The sequence below is a fragment of the Microcaecilia unicolor genome, chromosome 7 (genome assembly GCF_901765095.1).
Source record: "Microcaecilia unicolor chromosome 7, aMicUni1.1, whole genome shotgun sequence".
Taxonomy (NCBI): Eukaryota; Metazoa; Chordata; class Amphibia; order Gymnophiona; family Siphonopidae; genus Microcaecilia; species Microcaecilia unicolor.
In genome coordinates, this window is record NC_044037.1 from 92,679,000 (window position 1) to 92,704,687 (window position 25,688).

General features: G+C 44.9%; 1 protein-coding gene across 1 annotated transcript in view; it reads right to left on the bottom strand.

Annotated features, from left to right (window-relative positions):
- LOC115474279 (zinc finger protein 79-like) overlaps positions 1 to 25,688 on the bottom strand; it is a 136,368-nt gene that overhangs the window by 21,110 nt on the left and 89,570 nt on the right. The gene's annotated exons all lie outside the window — the stretch shown is intronic.

The following is a 25,688-nucleotide window of genomic DNA, read 5'->3' on the forward strand; positions in this document are numbered from 1 at the left end:
AAAGGTTCTTTTATAGAATAGACTCCTACTGCTCACCCTCAGGACACCTAAATAAAGACGTCCAGTTATAGAATTGTCAAGGGGGTAATTTTATAAAGTCATTTTAGCATATATGTGACAATAGATACACATAAAATGGCTCTCATAAAATTATAACAGGCATAAAAGAACATGCAACGACATGAACATTTATACTTTTATTACAGGCATTGCCAGGGAAACAGTCTGGGAAAAAGCATGAGTGGATTTGCAAAGTACGCATGTTGATTATAAAGTATGCTAATCAGCATACACCTCTTGAGTATTCATTTACACCTGCTCTTTAGCAGGCATAATATCCAGTATTTTATAAAGACAAATAGGTGTCTTCCAGTTCACTTACCTTAGGCACCCTGCTATAAATTACCCTTTTAGAGGCAATTCTATAATTGGGTGCTTCCATTTAGGTGCCTTGAGGGCAGGTGGTAGGAGTCTATTCTGTATACTGCTGACATAAGTACAAGCATCTAAATGAGACAGAGAGTATTCTGTCAGCTATTTGTGTAAGTGGAGATCTGCCTGTCCCACCCTCGCTCCACTCTTGTGTATGCACCCAAATACTTGGGTATTTCCAGGTAGTGCTTACACGTGTTAAAATATATGAATGTGGGCACCTAGGTTAAAGAATTGGGGGTTTTTACTTATAACTAGTAAAAAAGGCCCGTTTCTGACACAAATGAAACGGGCGCTAGCAAGGTTTTCCTCGGAGTGTGTTTGAGAGTGACTGTGTGTGAGAGAGAGTGTATGTGAGAGTGATTGTGTGTGTGAGAGAGAGTGAATGTGCGAGTGTGTGTGTATGAGAGAGAGTGAGTCTGGGTGCGAGTGTGTCTGTGAGAGAGAGTGTGTGCAAGTGCGTATGTGAGAATGAGAGTGTGTGCAAGTGCGTATGTGAGACACAGTGTGAGAGAGTGTGTCTCACACAGATACAGTATGTGCGAGAGAGAGAGAGAGAGAGTGTGTGTGAGACAGACTCTCTGTGAGACTGAGTGTATGAGACCAAGAGAGTGTGTGAGTGACTGTGTGACACATAGAGTGAATGTGATACAGTGTGTGAGAGAGTGTAAGTGAGAGAAAGACATTGACTGTGAGAGAGAGAGAGAGAGAGTGTGTGTGTGACAGAGATACCTCCCCCCTCTCTCTCTCTGGTGTCAGGCCCCCCACCCTCTCTCTGGTGTCTGAGCGTTACTGTGCAGGACGCTGAGCTCTGGCTGTGATTCAAGGAACTGACCAATCCTATTTAATAGAATGCACCTCCAACATTCTGAAGCCGAGAAACCTCGTGTGGTTGGTCACTTCTGCTTGTGACAAACCCGGAAGTACGTGATGTCAATTCAGGAGATGGATACAGAGAGCAGGAATGCCTCAGCCATGCAGTCAGCTTCAGAATGTTGGAGGTGCGTTTTATTATATAGGATGCTAAAAGAAAATTGAGCCAGAGATATGTTCTGCTAAACATCCATGTTATGAAGATACCTCTGGCTCAATTTTCTTTTACCATTATAAGTAAAACCCCAATTCTTTAACCTAGGTGCCCACATTTATATATTTTTACACGTGTAAGCGCTACCTGGAAATACCCAAGTATTGTTTTTAGACAACACAAAATCAAGCTGTAGAATTCATTTCCAGAGGATGGGTTCAAGGTAATTGACATGGCTGGGTTTAAAAGGTGTTTAGACAAATTCTGATAAAAGTCCTTAAGCCATTATTCACAATGAAGAATTGGGAAAGCCACCAAAGGAATGGATGTATTTTTTGGGTTCATGTTAGGTACTTATGCGTGGAATGGATAGTTATCGTCAGGAAGCTGGGCTCAAACCTTTGGTCTGTTCCAGTATGGCTTATCAGAAATGCATCCTGTGTGACATGCCCTCAAGCACTCCAACCCCGCCCACTGTGGCCAAGCAGGGGAGGCAATGGACAGAGTGCAATTTTGGTGCCTCTGCCTCCCTTGCACCCTGTGCCACTGCACATAGCTCACTATGACCGTGATATTTAATAAAGAAAATCAATAATCCCACTATGGATAAGAATAAGGTAGTGATCCATGCAGTCTTAAGAACTTAAGATAAGCCATGCTGGAACAGATCAAAGGTTTGAGCCCAGCATCATGATAACCGTCTATTCCACGCATAAGTACCTAACATGAACCCAAAAAGTACATAAGTACATAAGTAATGCCATACTGGGAAAAGACCAAGGGTCCATTGAGCCCAGTATCCTGTCCACGACAGCGGCCAATCCAGGCCAAGGGCACCTGGCAAGCTTCCCAAATGTACAAACATTCTATACATGTTATTCCAGGAATTGTGGATTTTTCCCAAGTCCATTTAGTAGCGGTTTATGGACTTGTCCTTTAGGAAACCGTCCAACCCCTTTTTAAACTCTGCTAAGCTAACCGCCTTCACCACTTTCTCCGGCAACGAATTCCAGAGTTTAATTATACGTTGGGTGAAGAAAGATTTTCTCCGATTTGTTTTAAATTTACTACACTGTAGTTTCATCGCATGCCCCCTAGTCCTATTATTTTTGGAAAGCGTGAACAGACGCTTCACATCCACCTGTTCCACTCCACTCATTATTTTATAGACCTCTATCATGTCTCCCCTCAGCCGTCTCTTCTCCAAGCTGAATAGCCCTAGCCTCCTTAATCTTTCTTCATAGGGAAGTCGTCCCATCCCCGCTATCATTTTAGTCGCCCTTCGCTGCACCTTTTCCAATTCTACTATAGCTTTCTTGAGATGCGGGGACCAGAATTGAACACAATACTCAAGGTGCGGTCGCACCATGGAGCGATACAACGGCATTATAACATCCTCACACCTGTTTTCCATACCTTTCCTAATAATACCCAACATTCTATTCGCTTTCCTAGCCGCAGCAGCACACTGAGCAGAAGGTTTCAGTGTATTATCGACGACGACACCCAGATCCCTTTCTTGGTCCATAACTCCTAACGTGGAACCTTGCATGACGTAGCTATAATTCGGGTATTTTTTTCCCACATGCATCACCTTGCACTTGCTCACATTAAACGTCATCTGCCATTTAGCCGCCCAGCCTCCCAGTCTCGTAAGGTCTTCTTGTAATTTTTCACAATCCTGTCGTGATTTAACAACTTTGAATAACTTTGTGTCATCAGCAAATTTAATTACCTCGCTAGTTACTCCCATCTCTAAATCATTTATAAATATATTAAAAAGCAGCGGTCCTAGCACAGACCCCTGAGGAACCCTACTAACTACCCTTCTCCATTGTGAATACTGCCCATTTAACCCCACTCTCTGTTTCCTATCCTTCAACCAGTTTTTAATCCACAATAGGACATTTCCTCCTATCCCATGACCCTCCAATTTCCTCTGTAGCCTTTCATGAGGTACCTTGTCAAATGCCTTTTGAAAATCCAGATACACACAATATCAACCGGTTCCCCTTTGTCCACATGTTTGTTTACTCCTTCAAAGAATTGAAGTAAATTGGTCAGGCAAGATTTCCCCACACTAAAGCCGTGCTGACTTGGTCTCAGTAATCCATATCCTCGGATGTGCTCTGTAATTTTGTTTTTAATAATAGCCTCTACCATGTTCCCCGGCACTGATGGCAGACTCACCGGTCTATAATTTCCCGGATCTCCCCTGGAGCCTTTTTAAAAAATCGGCGTTACATTGGCCACCCTCCAATCTTCCGGTACCACGCTCGATTTTAAGGATAAGTTGCATATCACTAGCAGTAGCTCCGCAAGCTCATTTTTCAGTTCTATCAGTACTCTAGGATGAATACCATCTGGTCCAGGAGATTTGCTACTCTTCATTTTGCTGACCTGCCCCATTACGTCCTCCATTCCTTTGGTGGCTTTCCCAATTCTACATTATGAATAACGGCTTACGGACTTTTATCAAAATTTGTCTAAACACCTTTTAAACGCAGCTATGTCTATTGCCTTGAACCCATCCTCTGGAAATGAATTCTACAGCTTGATTTTGTGTTGTGTAAAAACAACAACAAAAAATACTCTGTGATTTGTTTTAAATCTGCTACCTATTAAGTTTCATTCTCCATAGTGCAAATTTATTGTCAGACAGACATTTTATAAACTCAGGACACTTCAGTGCACATACTTGCCAAAAGTACTGGCAACAAATGAATGTATTTGTATTTGTTTTTACAGATATGGCATCCTCGTGGTACAGAAGGACAAATGAGTTCCAGTTCTTTAAATATTTACTGCACCTAAATGATCAAGTATATAAATTAATATCATTATGTTTTTGTTTATATAGATCAAATATAATAGAGACTAATTTCATTAACAGTTTCTAATCCCCTTCAAAAAATGCAAAAAATCCACCCAACTAACAATGATATAACAACATTTCTAAAAGCCATTGTAGGTGAAGCTATTTCAATGGAAGGGAATATCTCTTTTTAATAACACATTTGTTACTTTTTTAACAGAATACTAAAGGACTCAATTTCAAAGCAAAAAAATAACCAAAAAATGTCATAATGTGGCAGAAGGACATTTTTCTCACAAAAACGTCCAAGTTGCAATTTTCAGCATCCCAATTTTAGACATTTTGCTTCACAGTTTGTCCAAATTTCAAGGGTGCATGTTTTGGGCGGGACATGGACAGCACCAAAAAATAAGATATTTTTCTGCAATTATGGAATAAAATGAAAATGTCTAAGTCCAAAATTAAAACGTTTTTGGCTAGACCTGTTTCAATCATGACTAAGTCACCAAAAGGTGTCCTAAATGACCAATGGAAGAGATTAAGGCATAACCTCCCCTTACTCCCCCAATGGTCACTAACCCCCTAAGATGTGACAGTACATACTGGGCTCTATGACAGCTTCAGATATGATGGCCATTCCTATTAGAGCAGCAAGCATATCCCAGAAGTAGCCTAGTGGTCAGTGCAGTGAACTGTAGAGAAAGAGAACTAGGCCCATATACCACTCTAACTGGTACACTTGTGGTGGTGGAACTACTACTACTACTATAAATCATTTCTATAGCGCTACCAGTCATACGCAACACTTCACAATTGAACACGAAAAAAAGACAGTCCCTGCTCAAAAGAGCTTACAATCTAAATCAGGACAGACAGATAGGACCAATAAGGATAAGGGTAAGACAGACAGAAGGACACATAGGGAAAGGGACTATTGAAGAGAGGAAGACAAGATAAAGGAACATGTGAGCCCTCCAAAAAACACTAAATACCACACTAAATATCTACTGTACCTACATATAGACAACACCTGAAAGCTTGAGAGCTATTGTAGTTATATACAGTGAAGTACATCTGGCATTTTTTTGCTCCTGGTGGGCTCACCATATAAGGGAGTTATGGTAAGATGTGTACCTGGGACCTTTTATGTGAAGTCCACTGGAGTGCCCCCTAGGCTGTTCTGCTGGGATATCTGTGTGGTCAGTCTAAATAAGAGTGATGGGCCCCAGACATCCCATTGGCTGGTTTTTGGGTGTTTTTCTCGGATATTTTATTTTCCAAAATGATCCCAAAAGAAAAATGCACAGAGCACAAAATGTTTAGAAAAAGGCAATTTTCGAACCAAAAGACAGACATTTTTCAGGTTTGAAAATGGCTATGTTCACCACTCAATTTTTGGACGTTTTTAGCAAAACATCCAAAATTGGACTTAATCAAAAATGCTCCTCAAAGCTTTTAACAAATGAATTTCTGTAATGAAACTTGTCCCCTCCCTCAAAACAACCTCTACTTCCCAAATCAGAGAAGTTGCATGGCCTAAGTACTGTACCAATGAAAATATATCAACTGATAGGAGAGTTTACTTATAAACGGCACTTCACTGGAAACTAAGGTGCACTAATGGCTTTAGCATGCTCTAATGATTAGTGTGCACTAAATGATAAGATGCCCATTATATTCTAAGGGCGTCTTATCATTTAGCAAAAGCTAAATCTGTTAGCACACCTTAATAAAAGGACCCCTAAATCTATTATTGCTTTATTCTGTTCTCCATGCAGCACTACATTAAACAAATAATCCCTTTCTTTTGAATATCTTACAAGCCAGACTGTTAATAAATATTGAAGAAAATAATGGGCTCAGATGACTTTTTCAATGTTTTCATTGCACTTAAATTTAAGACTTTCAATACTTGTTACTTAAGTCTACAATGAATAAACTGTGCTCACCAACCTCATTTTGTTTGTAGAAAGAGCAAATGTTTAATGCAGTGCCATAATAAAAACTTTTCTGTTTACAAGACAATCACAGATTGCAAAATTCTCTAGAGGGCATTCTCCCCCAATCACCCCCCCCCCCCCCCGAAAAATCTGCAAACCCTATATTTCTATTCTTCTCCAACATGTTTGAAATATAAGACAATATTCTTAGGCTCTGAAGGAGGCAGAATGTGGACAGATGTCATATCTTGTATACTCAATCTTCCAAACACAGAAGAACCACTTAACTAAATACTGAAAATTCCACAGATGTTAACATTGTCCCTGGAAAATATGGTTTCTTATCATGATATTGTATGACACAATGCTGACCATACCAGCAGGAGTCAGGTTCATCATGAAAAGTGACCAGTGGGTAATAGCAAAGTGACTTGGCAAGAGTCCCATTAGGAATAGTGTTTTTACTTTTTAATAATTATGTGAACCCCTAATAGGTACTAGATGCCAACAGACGACATTCAGACTGTCATTATCCCTAGCCATCATTCATTTTAGTAAATTTGAACCAGTAACCTAAAATGTAAAGGGTCTGTATGCCCATGTTTCTGAAAAAGTTGCCATTATCCAATGCAGACCCTTTTGGGGAGACAGGGGAAAGGCTGAGGGAGAAGCTACGTTGACACAGATAATGATCTTGTTGGAACAGCAACCCTGGCATTTTTTTGTACTGTAGATGAATTTATTTCTATTCCTGAATTTGCCAAGGTGCTGCTACTTTTGCTAGATGCTCCATAAGGACAATTCTAAGATGTGAATGTGTGGACTGAAGATCATGTTGCAGACCTGCAGATTTCTTCAATGGAGGCTGACCTCAAGTGGGCTACCGACGCGGACATGGCTCTGACATAATGAGCTGTGACATGACCCACCAAAGCCAGCTCAGCCTGGTTGTAAGTGAAGGAAATGCAATCTGCTACCAAATTGAAATGTAGTAGGTTAATGCTTTCTTGCAATCCAAGGTGTGCAAGCTGCTTTCGCCAGGATGAGTAATGAGGTTGGGGAAAGAATGTTGGCAAGACAATCGACTGGTTGAGATGGAACTCCGACATCACCTTTGGAAGGAACTTAGGGTGCATGTGGATGACTTCTCTGTTGTGATGAAGCTTAGTATAAGGTGCATCCACTACTAAGGCCTGAAGCTCACTGACTCTACGAGCTGAAGTAACTGCCAACAAGAATACGACTTTCCAGGTCAAGTACTTCAGATGGCAGGAATTCTGTGGCTCAAAATGAGCTTTCATCAGCTGGGTGAGAACGACATTGAGATCCCATGACACTGGTAGAGGTTTGACAGGGGGCTTTGACAAAAGCAAACCTCTCACAAAGCAACAACTAAAGGCTGTCCAGAGATGGGCTTACCTTCTACAAGTTGATGATAAGCACTAATTGCACTAAGGTGAACCCTTACAAAGTTGGTCTTCAGACCAGACTCTGACAAGGGTAGAAGGTATTCAAGCAGGGTCAGTGTAGGGCAAGTAAGGGGATTTAGGGCCTTGCTCTCACACCAGATGGCAAACCTCCGCCATTTAAAAGAGTAACACCTCTTAGTGGAATCTTTCCTGGAAGCCAACAAGACTCGGGAGACACCCTCCAAAAGACTCAAGGAAGCAAATTCTAGGCACTCAACACACAAGCTGTGGGAGCCAAAGACTGGATGCTGGGATGTAGAAGCGACCCCTTGTTCTGTGTGATGAGGGTCAGAAAACACTCCAATCTCCATGGTTCTTCAGAGGATAATTCCAGAAGAAGAGGGAACCATATCTGCCACGGTGTCAGGACCTCGAGGCAGGACCGGAATTCGTGAGCCCTTGGACCACTGCCGAGGAGCGGCAGAGGCAGGCAAGACCACCCTGGAACTGGACACAAGGAAGAACAGGACTGGAACTCAGGACTGGAGTAGTAACAGAGGCAGGCAACTAGAACAGGCAGAACAGGAACAGCTTCACCTGCGCTTGACCACCGTTCCTCCGCAGTTGAGCTCCGGAGTGCGGCCGGCCGGCAGGACTTGCAGGACAGGGCAGGAACTGAAGACCCAGAGGACCCACCCTGGGTCCAGGATACACGAGGGAGGCTTGGCACAGAACTAAACTAAACTAGACTAGGACTGAAAGCTGCTACGCAGCCACTAGCAAGAAACACAAGACAGACTAATCAGACAGGGTGAACACAAAGGCTAGACGGAAACAGGGGCTTGGATATACATACAAGCTTGGTAGAAACAGGGTTCAGGATAGACATGCAAGCTTGGCAGGGGCGAGGTTCAGGATATACACTCAGGATATACACCCTAGCTAGGCAGAAGCAGGACACAGGATAAACACACTAGCTAGGCAGAAGCAGGATTCAGGATATACACTCAGGATATACGGGACTCAGGATATACACACTAGCTAGGCAGAAGCAGGATTCAGGATATACACTCAGGATATACACACTAGATAGGTAGAAGCAGGACTCAGGATAAACAACACACTAGCTAGGCAGAAGCAGGATTCAGGATATACCCACTAGCTAGGTAGCAACAGGGTTCAGGGCAACACATAAGCTGGGCAGCAGACAGCAGAAATAAACCAGAAGCTAACAGAGTCTTAGGGCTGGCAGCAGACAGAGGTATAAACCAGGAGCTAACAGAGTCTTAGGGCTGAAGCTTCAGGCTCCAAACACAGACAGAGAGAAACTGGCTGAAGCTTCAGACTCCAAACACAGAGCAAGGCAATGGAAGGACTAACAGTCCACAGACACAAGGCAGAAGGGCAGAGCCCACACGGAAGGACTAGCAGTCCACAGACACAAGGCAGGAGGGCAGAGCCCACACAGAAGGACTAGCAGTCCACAGATACAAATAGATGGGCAAGAGCCCTAAAGAAAAGCTAAGTAGCAGCGCAGCAGTGCACTCACTAACCTGATGACCTTTTGGCATAACACACTACTTACTATGCAAAGGCCCTGAATGCAAGCACAACACTTCCTTATATGAAGGCTCTCAGTGATGATGTCACCTACTGCAGGACAGGAGCAGGGAACACACTCACACCAAGGAGAGGCTTGGAACACATAGGAAGTGAACACACAGGAAGGACAAGCAGGAGCCATCTTGGAAGCTGGAACAGAACCAGCGGGAGCCACCTTAGATGCTGGCTCCTCAGAGGCATAGCCCACACAGGTGAGGTCTAGTGAAGCAATCAGCACACAGAGACAAGACTAACACAGAAACAGACAGAAGCCAGCATAGATGCTGACCCCCAGAAATAAGGTAAGTCTGAGGGTGGTCATGACCACAGACGTGACACACGGCCAGTGCGGTGCGATCAGAATCATGGTTCCGTGCTCTTGCTTGAGTTGCAACAAAGTTTTTCCCACTAGAGATACTGGAGGATACGCATAAAGAAGACCTGTCCCCCAAATGAGAAGGAAGGCATCTGAAGCCTGGAACAGAACTGAGGGACCTTGTGGTTGATCTGAGTGGCAAAAACATCCACAGAGGGGGTGCCCCACGCTCAGAAGATCTTGCAGGCTATGCCCATATTGAGAGACCACTCATGCGGTTGCATTATCCTATTCAGCCCATCGGCTAGGTTATTCTTTGTGCCCGCCAGATAAGGGGCTCGAAGGAACATGCTGTGTTGGCGAGCCTAATGTCACATCCGGGCGGCCTCCTGACATAGAGGGCATGATCTGGTGCCCCCTGCTTGTTGGTGTAATACATTGCAACCTGATTGTTTGGATGAGAACAATTTGGGGAGATAGCCAATCTGTGAAAGCCGTTAGAGCATTCCAGATCACCCAAAGCTCCAGGAGATTGATCTAAAGATCCGTTTCCTGAGTGGACCAAGCACCTTGAGTGTGAAGCCCATCTACATGAGCTCCCCAACCCAGGAGAGATGCATCCATCATCAGCACTATTAGTGGCTGAGGAATTTGGAGTCAAACTGGATCGAACTGTCCACCATTGAAGAGAGAGTACAAGCTCTGGGAAACTTGGATGACATCTTCTAGACTCCCCGTTGCATGATACCACTGAGAAGCAAGGGTCTATTGAGCTGATCTCATGTGAAGACGTGTCATGAGTGTAATGTACACTGTGGAAGCCACGTGGACCAACATTTGCCAAGCTGCGACCTGCTGAAAGGCATCAACCTTGGATGCCAGTGAGATAAGATTGTCCGCTCTCATCTCTGGAAGGTAGGCTTGAACCCTCTGTTTGTCAAGTAGGGCTCCTATGAACTACAATCGCTGGACAGGGTGGAGATAGGACTTGGGGTAGTTTAAAACGAACCCTAGTAGTTTGAGCACCTGAATAGTCATCCGCATGGACTCCTGAGCACTATTCCTCCATGGTGCTCTTCATCAACCAATCATCATGATACACGAACACATGGACTCCCAGTCTGCGTAGTGATGCTTCAACTACCGTTAGACATTTGGTGAAGACCCTGGGAGCTGACGCGAGGCCAAAAGGCAACAAGCGATACTGAAAGTGATGTGCTCCCAGCCGAAACTGAAGATACTTCCAGTAGGCTGGAATATCGGGATGTGAATATATGCATCCTTTAAGTCCAAAGAGCATAGCCAATCATTTTTCTGATTCATTGGGAGAAGGGTGCCCAGGGAAACCATCCTGAACTTTTCTCAGACTAGAAATTTGTCTAGGATGGGATGCATCCCCCCTGTCTTTTTCTGCACAAGGAAGTACCTGGAATAGAATCCTTGCCCTTCTTCCATGGTGGAATGGGTTCGACCTTTTGGGCCTTTAGAAGGGTGGAGAGTTCCTATGCAAGTACCTGCCTGTGCTGAGAGTTGAATGAATGAGCTCTAAGTGGGCAATTTGGAGGTTTGAGATGCCAATTGAGGGTGTATCCGAGATGGACTATTTGAAGAACCCACCAGTCAGAGGTTATAAGAGGCCACCATTTGTGAAAAAAATTGTAGCCTCCCCCTGACCAGCAAGTAAGCCGAGAAAGACGATTTTACTGTGGCTATGCTCTGCTAAAGCCAGTCAAAAGCTCTTCCCTTGCTTTGCTTGGGGAGAAGCAGGGCCTTAGGCACATGCTGTTGACGTGGACAAGTGCACTGGGGTGGAGCCTGAGTAGGCTGGTCAGCTGAAGGGTTGTACCTACTCCTAGGATATCAATAGGTACTCTTTCTTGGCTTGCCAAAAGTCCTCCCAGCTGAGAAGGTTGATGCAGAAGGCACCCGGTGGGAGAGAGAAGACATTGTATCAGTGTGTTTCTTGATTTGGTCAGGGACCTCCTCAACTTTCTCTCCAAAAATGCAAGAGGCATCTCCAACCACTGCTGAACAGAGTGTTCCAAGTCAGAGACACTCAGCCATGAGAGTCTGCGCATAGCTATACTTTGAGCAGAGATCCTGAATGCCACATCAAGTGTCGTTAAGTGCCCCTAGCCAAGAACTTTCAACACGCCTTCTTCTGCTGCTTGATCAACTGGTGAAAAGGCTCGGCGTGCTCCGAAGGGAGTGTGTCAACCAAGTCTGACAGCTGTCACACTGAGTTTCACAAGTAGACGTTCGTAAAGAACTGGTAGGATTGTATGCGAGAGATAAGCATTGAAGCCTGGTACATCTTCCTCCCAAAAGAATCCAGGGTTCTAGCTTCTCTGCCTAGGGTTGCCAAGTCCCTGGAACTACTGGCTCTTTTGAGAGCGGATTCCACCACCATAGAATTGTGAGGCAACTGAGGCCTATCCAGATGTACCGTGGATCCAATACTGGGTGTTAATCTTCTTGATGAGGACTTCGCGGAGTACCTTGTGGAGAGGTGCAGTCACAGCCTCCTTAGGAGGAGATGTATAGTCCAGGACCTCAAACATCTTGGCCCTGGGCTCATCCTCCACTAACAAAGGAAATGGAATGGCCTCAGCCATTTCCTTAACAAAAGATAGAAATGAAAAGTTCTCTGGCAGAGACAGTTTCCTTTCAGGTGGAGAGGAGGGTTCAAAGTGAATCCCATAAGACTCATCTGAGGAAAAATGTCTGGGATCCTCTTCTGAATCCCATGAACGCTCCCTCCTTGGTGTCGGACAGTATCTCCCTATGGGAATGCCAAGACCGAACCTACCTCGGTGCCGAGAAACCATGTCCTCGAGAGCAGTCGACTCCCACCTCGACTCCGGCAAAGCTTCCTCCACCGACGTCGAGGGGGTGCCAACTTGGGTAGCAGTCGACACCGGGTCCACAAGCAGCGCCAGTGTCAGAAGCCGCACTGCAGGCTGAGGGCCAGGCGGGGCCGCAATGGGAGGTAAGGTAGGCGCAAGCACCCCCAATACCGATGCACACCATTGCATAAGGCCATCCAGCAGCTGAGAGCAAGGCCCGGATGAGCTCATTGAGGGCTGACACCGTGAAAAGCTGGGGTGACAGCTGAGGCACAGGTTGCAAAACTGCTGGGGTTGATACAGGAGCGGGATCTTGGCTGCTTGGAGACAGGTGCATTGGCACCTCCTATATGGAGAGGGAGCGATCCTCTCGGCGAAAAGTTACTCAGGTGCCAAATCAGTCGACGCCCCGGAGCTCCCGGCACCATGTGTCGAGGGTGACTGATGACGATGATTCTTGGTCTTTGCCCAAAGCGTGTCAGCAAGGCTCCTCGGTGCTGACGAGGATGTCGAATCCTCATGTCATCTCGGGGTCGGGTCCGATAATGGATGGTCCCAGGGAGCATGCACAGCAGGAGGCCTTGAGACAGGTAGAAACCCACTTAATGCTTCACTGCTCCCAGTGTCTAATGGTCTAGAAGCAACCATGCTTACCAATGCTCCCGATGCCAGTGCGATGCTCCACATCGAAGCTGACTCCTCCGACCTCAATGCCATTGCCGAGGCTCCAGAAATCCTCTCTCATTGAGCCTCTCAGGAAACCTAGGTCCTCTTCTTCAAGCGAAAACAGAGATCACAGTTAGCAGAACTATGGTCAGGCCCATGACACTGCAGACACCAAGAATGGGCGTCTTTTCCCGAGATAATCTGATTGCACCAGGTACAGCGCTTGAAGCCACTGGTAATCTTCATGGACATGGACGGAAAAACTTTGTCGGCTAAATTAAATGACTTGATGGTGCCTAAAGGGGCAAGGCATAGAGAAAAACAAAGGGAGAGACCTCTGGGCTTAAAAACGGCCCGATAATGACGGAAAAAATAATAAAACTTAAAAACCGTGCAAAACAATTTTTTTTTTCACTTTAAATATTTTTATTAATGAAGCAACTTGCAACATTCAAGACACAATACAGAAAATGCCAAGTTGACCTAAAATATTGGACATCCATATAATATAACAGAAAAGAACAAAACAACAACCCAGTCACCCTTATGGTGAAAACTGAACTATCAACTCCCAATCACTATAAACAAGGGTCTACACCCTCAGCTCTATCCTACCCCCTTAAATTTGTTCAAGCATATAATTGCCTCACTTCCCCCTCTAGCCCTCTTCTTCTGTTCCTCCCTTCCCTACCACCCTCTCCCTCCCTCCCTTCTTTCCTCCCTCCTCCCCAACTATCACCCGTTCCTATCAAAGTTTGATTGTCCCCACCCATTCTTGCAGTTGAGACTATCCTCTCTTGCACCGTAGCTCCCCATCTCTACGGTATGCCGTTAAGCGTTCCATAGCTATGAGTTGTTCTAATTTTGCTTTCCAATCCCCCAAGGAAGGAGGGCCAGTAACTCGCCACTTCTGAGCTATCAGGCATTTTGCTGCCGCCAGACCCCAACGTAACATTTTGTTCCGTTCCCATGAGTCACTGTCATTATACATCCCCAGAAAGCACACCTGTGGACTGCACACCATGGAATCTCCAAACATTCTTACCAATGCTTTCATCACTGCCTCCCAAAACGGTATCAACCGGGGGCAGGACCACCAAATGTGCAGAATTGAGCCCTTGTCTTTACCACATCTCCAGCACCGGTCAGAAGCATTAGGGTACATACCCCTAATTCTCTCAGGAGTGTAATACCACCTCGACAGCACCTTGTATGCATTCTCTTGCACTAGAGCGCACGTGGAGGCCTTTTGAACCTCCCCACATATCCTCTCCCATTCCTGATCATTGAAGCAACAATTTAAGTCTGATTCCCATGCTCCCTTGAAGCGAAAGGGGGCAGGGTCACTGCCTCTCATAAATTTGTATAGCACCGAGATGGATCTAGGCACACTCCGTAATATACCCCATAGATTCTCCAAGCTCTCCTTATCCTGAGGGCTGCCCCCCCCTCCATCCCATCACTCCCATAAAATACTTAATCTGTAAGTAAGAAAAACGATCTCCTTCAGGGAGTCCATATTGTAACCTCAATTCCTCAAAGCTCTTAATCTGGGCCCCTTGGAGCACATCTCGAAAACTCGAAAGGCCCAAGTGATCCCATCGCACAAAAACCCGATTATCCTTCCCGGCCCCAAACTTCAGCTCCCATCTTATCCCTGCCCTAGTGGAGACCTCACCTCCCTGTCCCCACTTCCTCCGAAACTCCTCCCATACAGTCAAAATGTGCCTAAGATATGGGTTATCCACGCCCGCCAACACCCCCCCCAATCCCTCAGTGGTCCATAGTAACGATTTTAAACCCCTATGTGGGAAGTACGATTGTTCCACTTGACCTGTTGGCTTAAGCCTGCCCCCTTCCCACTCCAGCACCATCTTGACCTCAGCAGCTTGATAATACCACTCAAGCCGAGGCATTGCTCTACCCCCTCTTTCAATCTCTCCCCATATCACCCTTCCCGCTAACCGGGGATGTTTTCCGTCCCATACAAATTGCAATATCTGGCGTTGTAATTGCTGCATCTCCCGCTTGGGGACCGCCACCGGCAAACACTGAAACAGAAACAACAGCCTAGGCAAGACGTTCATCCTTATTACCGCCATCCTCCCCCACCACGACAGCCACAACCCTTTCCACCGTGATAATTCAATTCTAATGCACTCCACTATTTTGCCATAATTAAGTCCATAGACTCTACTCAGATCTCTAGGAATACAAACCCCCAGATACCTAATATGACTTCCGGCCCACTTAAAAGCAAACCTCTGCTTCAAACAGTTTTCTTCTTCCTGGGAGACCGAAATGCCTAATATTTCACATTTCTCCATATTAATCCGCAACCCCGCATACTGTTCAAATTCCCCCAGGACATCCACCACCACCTCCAATGGTTTCCCTGGATCTGTCACATAAAGCAACAGATCATCCGCATACAATGCCATGCGATGTTCCCTCTTCCCCACTGTGAAACCCCGAAACTCCGGATGGCCACGTAACCTCTCTGCCAAGGGCTCTATATATATAGCAAACAGTAGGGGCGACAGGGGGCAGCCCTGCCTGGTTCCACGTTCAATAGCAAAAAAGGAGGTATACTGGCCATTGATCTGTATACAGGCCTTCGGCGCCGCATACAAGGCTGCTATCAACCTGCAGAAATTATCCCCAAGACCCATACGCTGCATAACCTCTTTCAGAAACACCCAGTCAACCCTGTCAAACGCTTTTTCGGCATCTAGTGTTAACAGTATTGCCCCTGGGAGTCTCTTCTGTGCTTCCCATTGCAAGTGGAGGGTACGGCAAATGTTGTCACCCACCTGTCGACCCGGGATAAACCCCGACTGGTCATCCCCTATCAACTTTGGTAGGACCCGTCCCAACCTGTTGGCCCACACCTTGGCCAGTATCTTTACGTCAACATTTAAAAGTGAAATGGGTCTATAGGAGCCACATACAGTGGGATCCTTTCCTGGCTTAAGCAACAAAGAGATCCCTGCTTCCATCATTGAATTCGAGCTCCCCCTTCCCTCCAATACTCCATTCCCTAGCCTGATAAGCTGGGGCCCCAACTCCTCCGCATAACACTTAAAAAACCGAGCGGTGTAACCATCCAATCCCGGGGCCTTCCCATTCGGGAGGTTCTTAATTACCCCATATACTTCCCCCCATCTTATCGGTTCTCCCAATCGTACTCGCTCAGCTTCACTAAGACACGGGAGCTGTAGCTGATCTAAAAATTGTCCTATTTCCCCCCTACTCATATCCTCCCCCTTCTTATACAATTCTTCATAGTATGTCTCAAAGCTTCTAGATATATCCACATCTGCATAATGCCAACCCCCCTTACCATCTCTCAGCTTTTGAATAAGTGTCTTCACTCGCCTCGCCCGCAACCGACATGCCAGAAAAGCGCTTGATTTATTAGCAAACTCAAAGGTCTGCTGTTTCAGCTTGGTTTGCATATATTCAATCTCTATCATTTGCAATTGTGCCAATGCTCCCCTTACTGCTGTAAGCTCCTCCCCCAACTTTTTTGTGGGTTGCCTCTTATGTTGTTTTTCCAGTTGCACTAGGTGAGCTCGTAACTCCAAGGATTTCTGACCTCTTTCTCTTTTTCTCCGTTCACCCCATATAATAAAAACCTCCTCTAACCACTGCTTTCATAGCGTCCCATAAGGATCCATCATTAACCTCACCATTATCATTAAGTTGATAAAATTCCTGTATCGCCCTCCTGATGTCCTCCCTCACTGTTTCATCTCCCAATAGAGTCTCATTGAGCCTCCATAGGCCCCCCTTCTGCCTACCCCCCAGCCCCTTAAACCTAATCCATATAGGAGCGTGATCAGAGACCTGACAAGTCTCTATTTCTGCTGCTTCTATCATATGCCAACTGTTGCGGTGTACCCACAAGCTGTCTAATCTCGCATAAGACTGTGCTGCATGTGAATAATGGGTGTAATTTCTCTGTGTTCCATGTAATAATCTCCAGCAATCCACTACCTCACATTCCTTCAAAAAGTTCAACAACGCCTTACGACCGGCGCTTCCAACCCCCCTTCTTCCCATGGAATGATCCAAATCTGCATCTGGGGCAATATTGAAATCCCCCCCTATGATCACTTGGCCTTTAATAAAACCTTGGATTTCCTCCTTCAGAGAATCAAAAAATTGCTTCTGACCTTCATTAGGTGCATAAATATTAATAAATGTGATCTCCTTACCTTGTAGAAGTCCCCTAATCCCCAAACATCGGCCACTCGAGTCCCGAAATTCTTCTTGTATGCTTAGCCCACAGGTGTGCCGCACCATTATAGCTACTCCCCCAACTTTTCTGGCCTCCCGTCCCTGATGTACCAGTACTTCTCTAAAGGGCCGGCGCCGCAATAAATGCGTGTCTCTCGGTCTCAGATGTGTCTCTTGCATCATCGTCACATCCCATTTTAACCTATTCAATTCCTTAAACACTCGGCCCCACTTCCCCTGATGGTGAAGCCCATTCACATTCCAGGACCCTACTGTTAGTGTTTCCCCAGATCCCTCCCGCCTCCCCCCGCCTTCCCTCATCTTCACCCCTCCCCTTTTCCCTCCTCCCCTCTCCCAACCCCCCTTCTCCTCCCCCCCTCTCTTTGCCTATCTCTGGTCCAGAAGATCAGCCATAGTAGGAAAAGTAGGTGCAAAACAATTTTAAAGAAATTAAAGGAAGGATAAAAAAGGGTTTCAATAAAAGGAGCCAAAGAGGACAGTAGAAAAATAGCCGGAAGGCACAAAATAGCTCTCAAAAACCAGGCGAGTAAGGAGAGAACAAAAAACAGCATCTTCCCCTCACTTGGAAACAAGAGAACGGAGGAGACCGCATTTGTGCGACGGGCGGGAAGGCACTCATGCATGTGCAGTGGAGTGCGACTCGTACTCCACAAAGCTCTCTCTTTTACTATAGAAAATACTGGACCGGGTGACGCGGATCAGTGTCACCCACTTATGAGAAGATCGAGGACAAGCAGGCTTCTGAGAACCCAGGTTACGCTAGCATTCTATAGCAGAATCTGAACACTCAGATGTCGTTATAGAATAGGCTCTCATAGTGCAGCATCGGGGCACCTAAATGGAGGTTCTCAGTTGTAGAATGCAGTATGCCTGTGCCAATCCAGAGCTGTCTGTCTTCCACTAGGATTGTCTAGCAAGTTCTTTTCCTTTGAATTCCCATGACATTTTATGGGTTTTAGACTTAATTCCAAAAAAAAGTATGTTCAAAAATAGAAAAAGTATAAATCCTTGCATCAGAGTCGTCTGCCCGTCGCCCCTGCTTAAGACCGGCTCTGATGCAAGGATTTATACTTTTCCTATTTTTGAACTGGCAGGTGACCAAAAGTTAAAGCTTCTTTCTCTTTACATCTCCATCTCCGTCTCATTTTCTCTCCCTTCCCCTTGGTAATCATGTTCTTTAGCACTGACACTATACTCCCACTACAGACCAGCTCTTACACATCTCCTCCCTCTCACCCCCCTTGTAAGATTACAATAATCACTGGTGATTAAAGAATTCTGTTTAAATAAATAAATCCCTGACACCTCACTTGAAATCTGTATAATTATGGTACAGCTAGAGACCCCCCCCCCCCCCCCCCCCCCCACTGGAATGGTGGCGGGCCCAGTCATAGAGCTAAGGCCATTACAGACCTTGGCTGAGTCAGAAATCTGATGGCTGACATAACTGGGAGCTTACTGGAAAAGTATGGCCTAGTTTGTAGCCCGGATTGAGGCCTAAATAAGCTAAATTAGGAAAAGTTAGGTCAATAGATATGGAAACAAAATGGAGGATTTCAGCACAAGATGGAAGCCGTATCTGTTACAAAGTGGAATTTTCTCTAATGTAAGTTAGACAAACAAGTTGAGAAATGAGTGAGTCATGCCAGGTGCAAAGAAAATAGGGAACTAGCTGTCCAAGAGGGGAGGGAGACTTTCCTGTGAGCAGGATTGTGGTCAGCCATGGTGTGAGAAAGGAAAGGTGTAGCTGGATGCAGGGTCTTGCTTAAGATTTGTGGTCAAGCAAGCTAAAGACAAAACCATGTTAGCAAGATAAAAGCTACTCATTAGTATGAGCCAATCAGTGGTAACCATGATATTAGCATAGATCCAATCAGGTATATCTATTGTCATATTATCCATATCCTGAGGGCACTTATAAAAATCAGAGTATTTCCTGGTTTGAGCTAGAGAGAAGGGTTGCCACTCTCTCTCTCCAAGGGAAACCAATGTGTCCAGCAGAATTTACAAATTACCTAATTGCTTTCCCTTGTAAAACCTCTAATTGGTAAAAGAAATTATAAAAGATTAGGAACTAATTAACACCTGTTTGCAGCTGGATTATTATATTCCTATAACTAATTGATTGTACGTGCCTGTTGTCAATCACTGATTTGACTTGTATCTTGGCAAATAAACTCCTCATTCCAAATGATGATCTGTGGGCTTCACTTAATGATGAAAGGCTGTAAGTATAAATGCTTTTGCTGTATCAGGCTATCTTTCGCTGCATTGTATAACTTGTAATCTAAATCCAGTTTGTCATAAGGCTGGTATCTTTTCCTTAGACCTAACATCTCTCTTAGTGGCAATTCCTTTTAGAACTTCACAACTCCTTGATTACCCCAGTACTAGTGCTATTTAGAGATGGAGTCAGATTTAAGGTCACTCCAGCCTTCTTGGGGGTCTCTGACCCCTAAATTTAAAACATTGGTGACACAAATCTTAAATCCTGGGTGGGGGGCCCCACCAAACTGGTCCACAAAGGGCCTCGTAATTGCTAAGACCAGCCCTGCTTGCAATAATCTTTACCTACGACAGCTATATTCAAACCTGACTAGAAAAGCATTTTTAAGCTGTTTTTACTTTGATAAATATCATTTCTACTTAACTATATTTCACTCTTTGTAAAATAATGCCTCAGGGATAAACATACCTAATATTAAAAATGCAGGTTAAAGGCTTTGAAATTTGGCAGCTATTTCACTTTGAGTAGGAGACTAATATTTGTAAAACTGACTGTCACATGCTACTGTCAAGAGGACCAGAAAACCAGACACCAAAGTTACTTCAGAAAAATCAAGAGAAGATTCCTCAGTAATCAGTTAATTTAATTTGGCTATTTTGATCTTTTCACAAATCACTGAGCTGATTCTACATTTGTAGATACTTTTACTAAAGCATTCCTCTTAAAAATAGGAAGAAAGTCATCTTTTCTCATGCCAGATTCACATATCTTCTGTTGTTATCTGAAAACTCAGTCCTTGAGTACTTTTTTAGTCCATTGTCTGTTGCCATCCTGCTTCCTACAGTCACACCTCCAGAGAAAAATTTACAAAGTAGCCATGAGTGGATATAGAGAAAATCAGTAAACATATACTAGTAGTTATTATGATTCCGAACTCAAGACCACTTCCTGAACGGTCAAAGTCCATCAAAGGCACAATTAGAGGGTGGCTAACATCATCCCCCTAATTTTTTTTATTCCTGAACGGTCAAAGTCCATCAAAGGCACAATTAGAGGGTGGCTAACATCATCCCCCTAATTTTTTTATTCCTGAACGGTCAAAGTCCATCAAAGGCACAATTAGAGGGTGGCTAACATCATCCCCCTATTTTTTTATTCCTGAACGGTCAAAGTCCATCAAAGGCACAATTAGAGAGTGGCTAACATCATCCCCCTATTTTTTTATTCCTGAACGGTCAAAGTCCATCAAAGGCACAATTAGAGGGTGGCTAACATCATCCCCCTATTTTTTTATTCCTGAACGGTCAAAGTCCATCAAAGGCACAATTAGAGGGTGGCTAACATCATCCCCCTAATTTTTTATGGTATGCCAAAATTTAGGTGCCAACTTGTTGAGTTGGTGGTTCCACGCCAAACAAGGGGGAGGGGGGAGAAACAGCAGTTACATGCATAACTGTACCTAGGCACTATGTTATAAGGTAGCACCTAAGTGCTTTAGCATGTAACTGAAAGGAGACACGCATGTGGGCAGGGCACGGGCAAATCACACACACAAACTTACAGAATACTGTAACTTGTGCACACCTAAATATTGGCACTTAAATGCACATTTACATCTGCTATTGAGACAGTGTAAGAGGTCATGGGTAAATATTGGCACATAAATGCAGACTTACGCTAGTATTCTATAATGGATTGGCATGCAAAACTGCCTTTACAGAATACTAGCTTAGTGTTCAGACTTCTGGTGCCTAACTTTTAATGCTTTTTATAGAATTGACTCCTATAAGGGAAATTCTATAAACTAAGCGCTTGCATTTACATGCCCCTTGCACATGTAAATGTATAAAATATTAGCACTTCTGCACATAAGTGTACAGTTACCCAAGCAAGTGCCAGCACTATACTGTAACAGTCTGCCTAACTTTTATAGTGCATAAATGCAAGGGGGCGTATACATGGGTGGAGCATGGGTTAGGCTCCCAATTGCATGCATCCTTACTGCATTTATGCATCTATTGCATCTACAGTTTTACTCTGTATTGAATTTTAGCTTTTTGGTGTGCACCAGTATTGCTTCTGTGCTATTGATGTTGCAAGGACTTGATATTTCTTCTGTTGCGCTTGTGACCCCTGATGCAGGCAATTACTGAAACATGGCCTGTATTGGGTCCATTAATAAACAAATCTACGATTCTTAACTCTGAAGGCTCATTGTGCTCTTTTATCTGTGCACCTACAGTTTTGCCAGGTCTACAGCTGTTGGAACTGCAGCCATGTAGATGTTAGGCTCGCTGATACCAGGTTATACTTGATAATTCCTTGGCAATGGACCATAGTTCTTGAATATCCAAATCCACTACTTCCTACTTGCACTCAAACCATACCCCAAGTTGTGGAGGGGCATTTTCGATATGACAACCAAATCCGATTTTAGACGTTTTGCAAAAAAAAAAAAAAATCCAAAAATCCAGTGTCAAACATGGTCATTTTCGAACCAGAAAAACATCTAATTTTTTGGTTTGAAAGCGTTCACTATTTTCCCACAATAAGTGAGCAGCAAAGTATTAGACATCACGTGTATTTTATAGAGGTTAGCTAAGAATCCTATACATCCTATGGAAGACTCCTGAGGAAGGCCTCTTTTGGCCAAAACACGACTTGTTAAGTCTCGGATGTGTTGTAATAAAGCTACAATATTTTGGACATTGTCTACTATTCAATCATTCGTCACCCTCGCAGCCTGGAGTTGGCCAGTTTTTTTCTCTACCTTCCAGCAGCTGGTCAGGTTTGACTAGGGCAGCTGTTTTCACTTCCTTTTTTTCTTGGCAGACCTGACTCTCACAGTCCCAAGCCGCAGCTGAAGCCTGACTGGTTGAATCCTTGGTGTCTAATCCCAGGTTGAGACTGGATGCCTTTTTGACCCCTCTTGGCTCTTTTAGTGGCTGGCATGGGCCTCTTAGGGGTACATGAACGGGTAGATGTGAAGCGTCTGTTTACGCTTTCCAAAAATACTAGGATTAGGGGGCATGCAATGATGCTACAATGTAGTAAATTCAGAACAAATCTGAGAAACCTTTTCTTCACTCAACGTGTAATTAAACTCTGGAATTCGTTGCCACAGCTTGTGGTAAAGGCGGTTAGCTTAGCGGAGTTTTAAAAAGGTTTGGACGGCTTCCTAAAGAAAAAGTCCATAGACCATTATTAAATGGACTTGGGGAAAATCCACTATTTCTGGGATAAGCAGTATAGAATGTTTTGCACTTTTTTGGGATCTTGCCAGGTATTTGTGACCTGGATTGGCCACTGTTGGAAACAGGATGCTGGGCTTGATGGACCTTTGATCTTTCCCAGTATGGCCATACTTATGTACAGGCTCCCTACCCCACTTTGGACCCTCCCTGAGAACCACAGTGCAAAAAAAAAACCCCTCCTGTTGTCCCTAGTTTGCAGACAGCTTTGAAGTTTATTAAAAAAAAAAAAAAAAAAAAACCCACCAGAGCACTTGTTCCCAGCAAAGTGAGGAGATAGGCAGGTTGGCTCCACTTTCAGTTCCTGTGTGGGGCTTGCCTGAATAGCAGGTCAGTGCTGGAGGGACAGTGTTTGCCACAGGGAAATGCTGTGGCTCCTGCATCAGCCACCACATGTCAGCAGCAGTTAGCTCAGGAGATCTTCACAATTCTGCCGGGCCAGCTTCGGGTCAGCTTGGGAGTGTGGCATTACAGTCAGAGCCTGCTCCTGCAAGCCCCCCCCCCTCACAGTGGACATACAGCTTTTGGTGGGAGCCGTGGCCACACTGAATTCAGGTTGTGTGGCTCCCACATTACTCCCGGGGGTGGGGGGAGAGACCTGGGGATTTGCTCCCGGGGCTCCTAGATAGGGGTCACTGTGCGGAGCCCCTAGGGAGTCCCAGTTGGGAATTTGGCCCCATGTTAGCGGCAGTCATTTGAGGGACTTGTAGGGCCCTGGCTGCATGGAGCGTGGTACCGCAAGATTGGAGGGAGGCCAATGTAACGCCGATTTTTAAAAAAGGTTCCAGAGGAGATCCGGGAAATTATAGACCGGTGAGTCTGACATCGGTGCCGGGCAAAATGGTAGAGACCATCATAAAGAACAAAATTACAGAGCACATTCAAAAGCATGGATTAATGAGACAAAGTCAACATGGATTTAGTGAAGGGAAATCTTACCCTACCAATCTATTACATTTCTTTGAAGGGGTGAACAAACATGTGGATAAAGGTGAGCCGGTTGATATTGTGTATCTGGATTTTCAGAAGGCGTTTGACAAAGTACCTCATGAAAGACTCCAGAGGAAATTGAGACCATGGGAGGTAGTGTTCTATTGTGGATTAAAAACTGGCTAAAAGATAGAAAACAGAGAGTATGGTTAAATGGTCAGTATTCTCAATGGAGATGGATAGTTAGTGGGGTTCCCCAGGGCTCTGTGCTGGGACCGCTGCTTTTTAACATATTTATAAATGACCTAGAAATGGGAGTAACTAGTGAGGTAATTAAATTTGCTGACGACACAAAGTTATTCAAAGTCGTTAAGTGGGAGGATTGTGAAAAATTACAAGAGGACCTTACGAGACTGGGAAACTGGGCGTCTAAATGGCAGATGACGTTTAATGTGAGCAAGTGCAAAGTGATGCATGTGGAAAAGAGGAACCTGAATTATAGATACGCCATGCAAGGTTCCATGTTTGGAGGGATCTAGGTGTTGTCGTTGATGATACGTTGAAACCTTCTGCTCAGTGTGCTGCTGCGGCTAGAAAAGCAAATAGAATGTTAGATATTATTAGGAAAGGAATGGAAAACAAAAATGAGGATGTTATAATGCCTTTGTATCGCTCCATGGTTCAACCGCACCTCGAATATTGTGTTCAATTCTGGTCGCTGCATCTCAAAAAAGATATAGTGGAATTAGAAAAGGTGTAGAGAAGGGCGACAAAAATGATAAAGGGGATGGGACGACTTCCCTATGAGGAAAGACTAAGCGGCTAGGGCTCTTCAGCTTGGAGAAAAGGTGGCTGAGGGGAGATATGATAGAGGTCTATAAAATAATGAGTGGAGTTGAACGGGTAGATGTGAAGTGTCTGCTTACGCTTTCCAAAAATACTAGGACTAAGGGGCATGTGATGAAGCTACAAAGTAGTAAATTTATAACAAATCTGAGAAACATTTTCTTCACTCAATGTGTAATTAAACTCTGGAATTCGTTGCCAGAGAATGTGGTAAAGGCGGTTAGCTTAGTGGAGTTTAAAAAAGGTTTGGCTAGCTTCCTAAAGGAAAAGTCCATAGACCATTATTAAATTGGACTTGGGGAAAATCCACTATTTCTGGGATAAGCAGTATAAAATGTTTTGTACTTTTTTGGGATCTTGCCAGGTATTTGTGACCTGGAATGGCCACTGTTGGAGACAGGATGCTGGGCTTGATGGACCTTTGGTCTGTCCCAGTATGGCAAACCTTATGTACTTATGATTTTGGGGGCTCGGTAGCGGTGGGTGCTTCAGCTTCTCCGCCTCCTCCGACCCTTCTTCTTCTCCTCCTCCCCCCCCCCCCCCACACCCTCTCTCTACCTTTAAGTGAGTCAGGTTGTCGAGTGGGGATTTGGGGGAGCTGTCCTTCCTTTCTCTGTGCAGGTACATTGAAGGAGAATGGCGTGCTAGGCTAAAAGTCTCCCACGCACTCAGACTCTCTGTCAGAGCAGCTCACCCACAAGGATAAGGGAATGTCATCAGTGGTCCAGTCGTTCTGCTCACAGACCAGGTCTCAAAGGTCCTGCAGCTGTATGCGATGCTCTCTACGGAGTCTGGGGGGTACCCCATTCTAGTGGAGTATCGCCATCCAGTGAAGTCCTTTCACCTTCATTTGGCCCTTTTGAAGATGGTTCCCAAAGAATGGAAGTCTCTGGGCACAGCACTTTGGGGCACCAGGCTTATGGGGCGGCTCTACCTGCCACAGGAGGAGTTGGACAGACTTTTCCCGCTCACCAGGGAGGACGCGTAGGTCTATGTGGTGACTAAGCTGACAACGGTCCCGGTGGAGGGTGGTTGCTTTGAAGGATCTGCAGGATCAAAAGCTGGAAATCCTTTTAAAGCAAGGGTTTTCTTCTGCTGCTCTTGAGGTGCAGACAGCA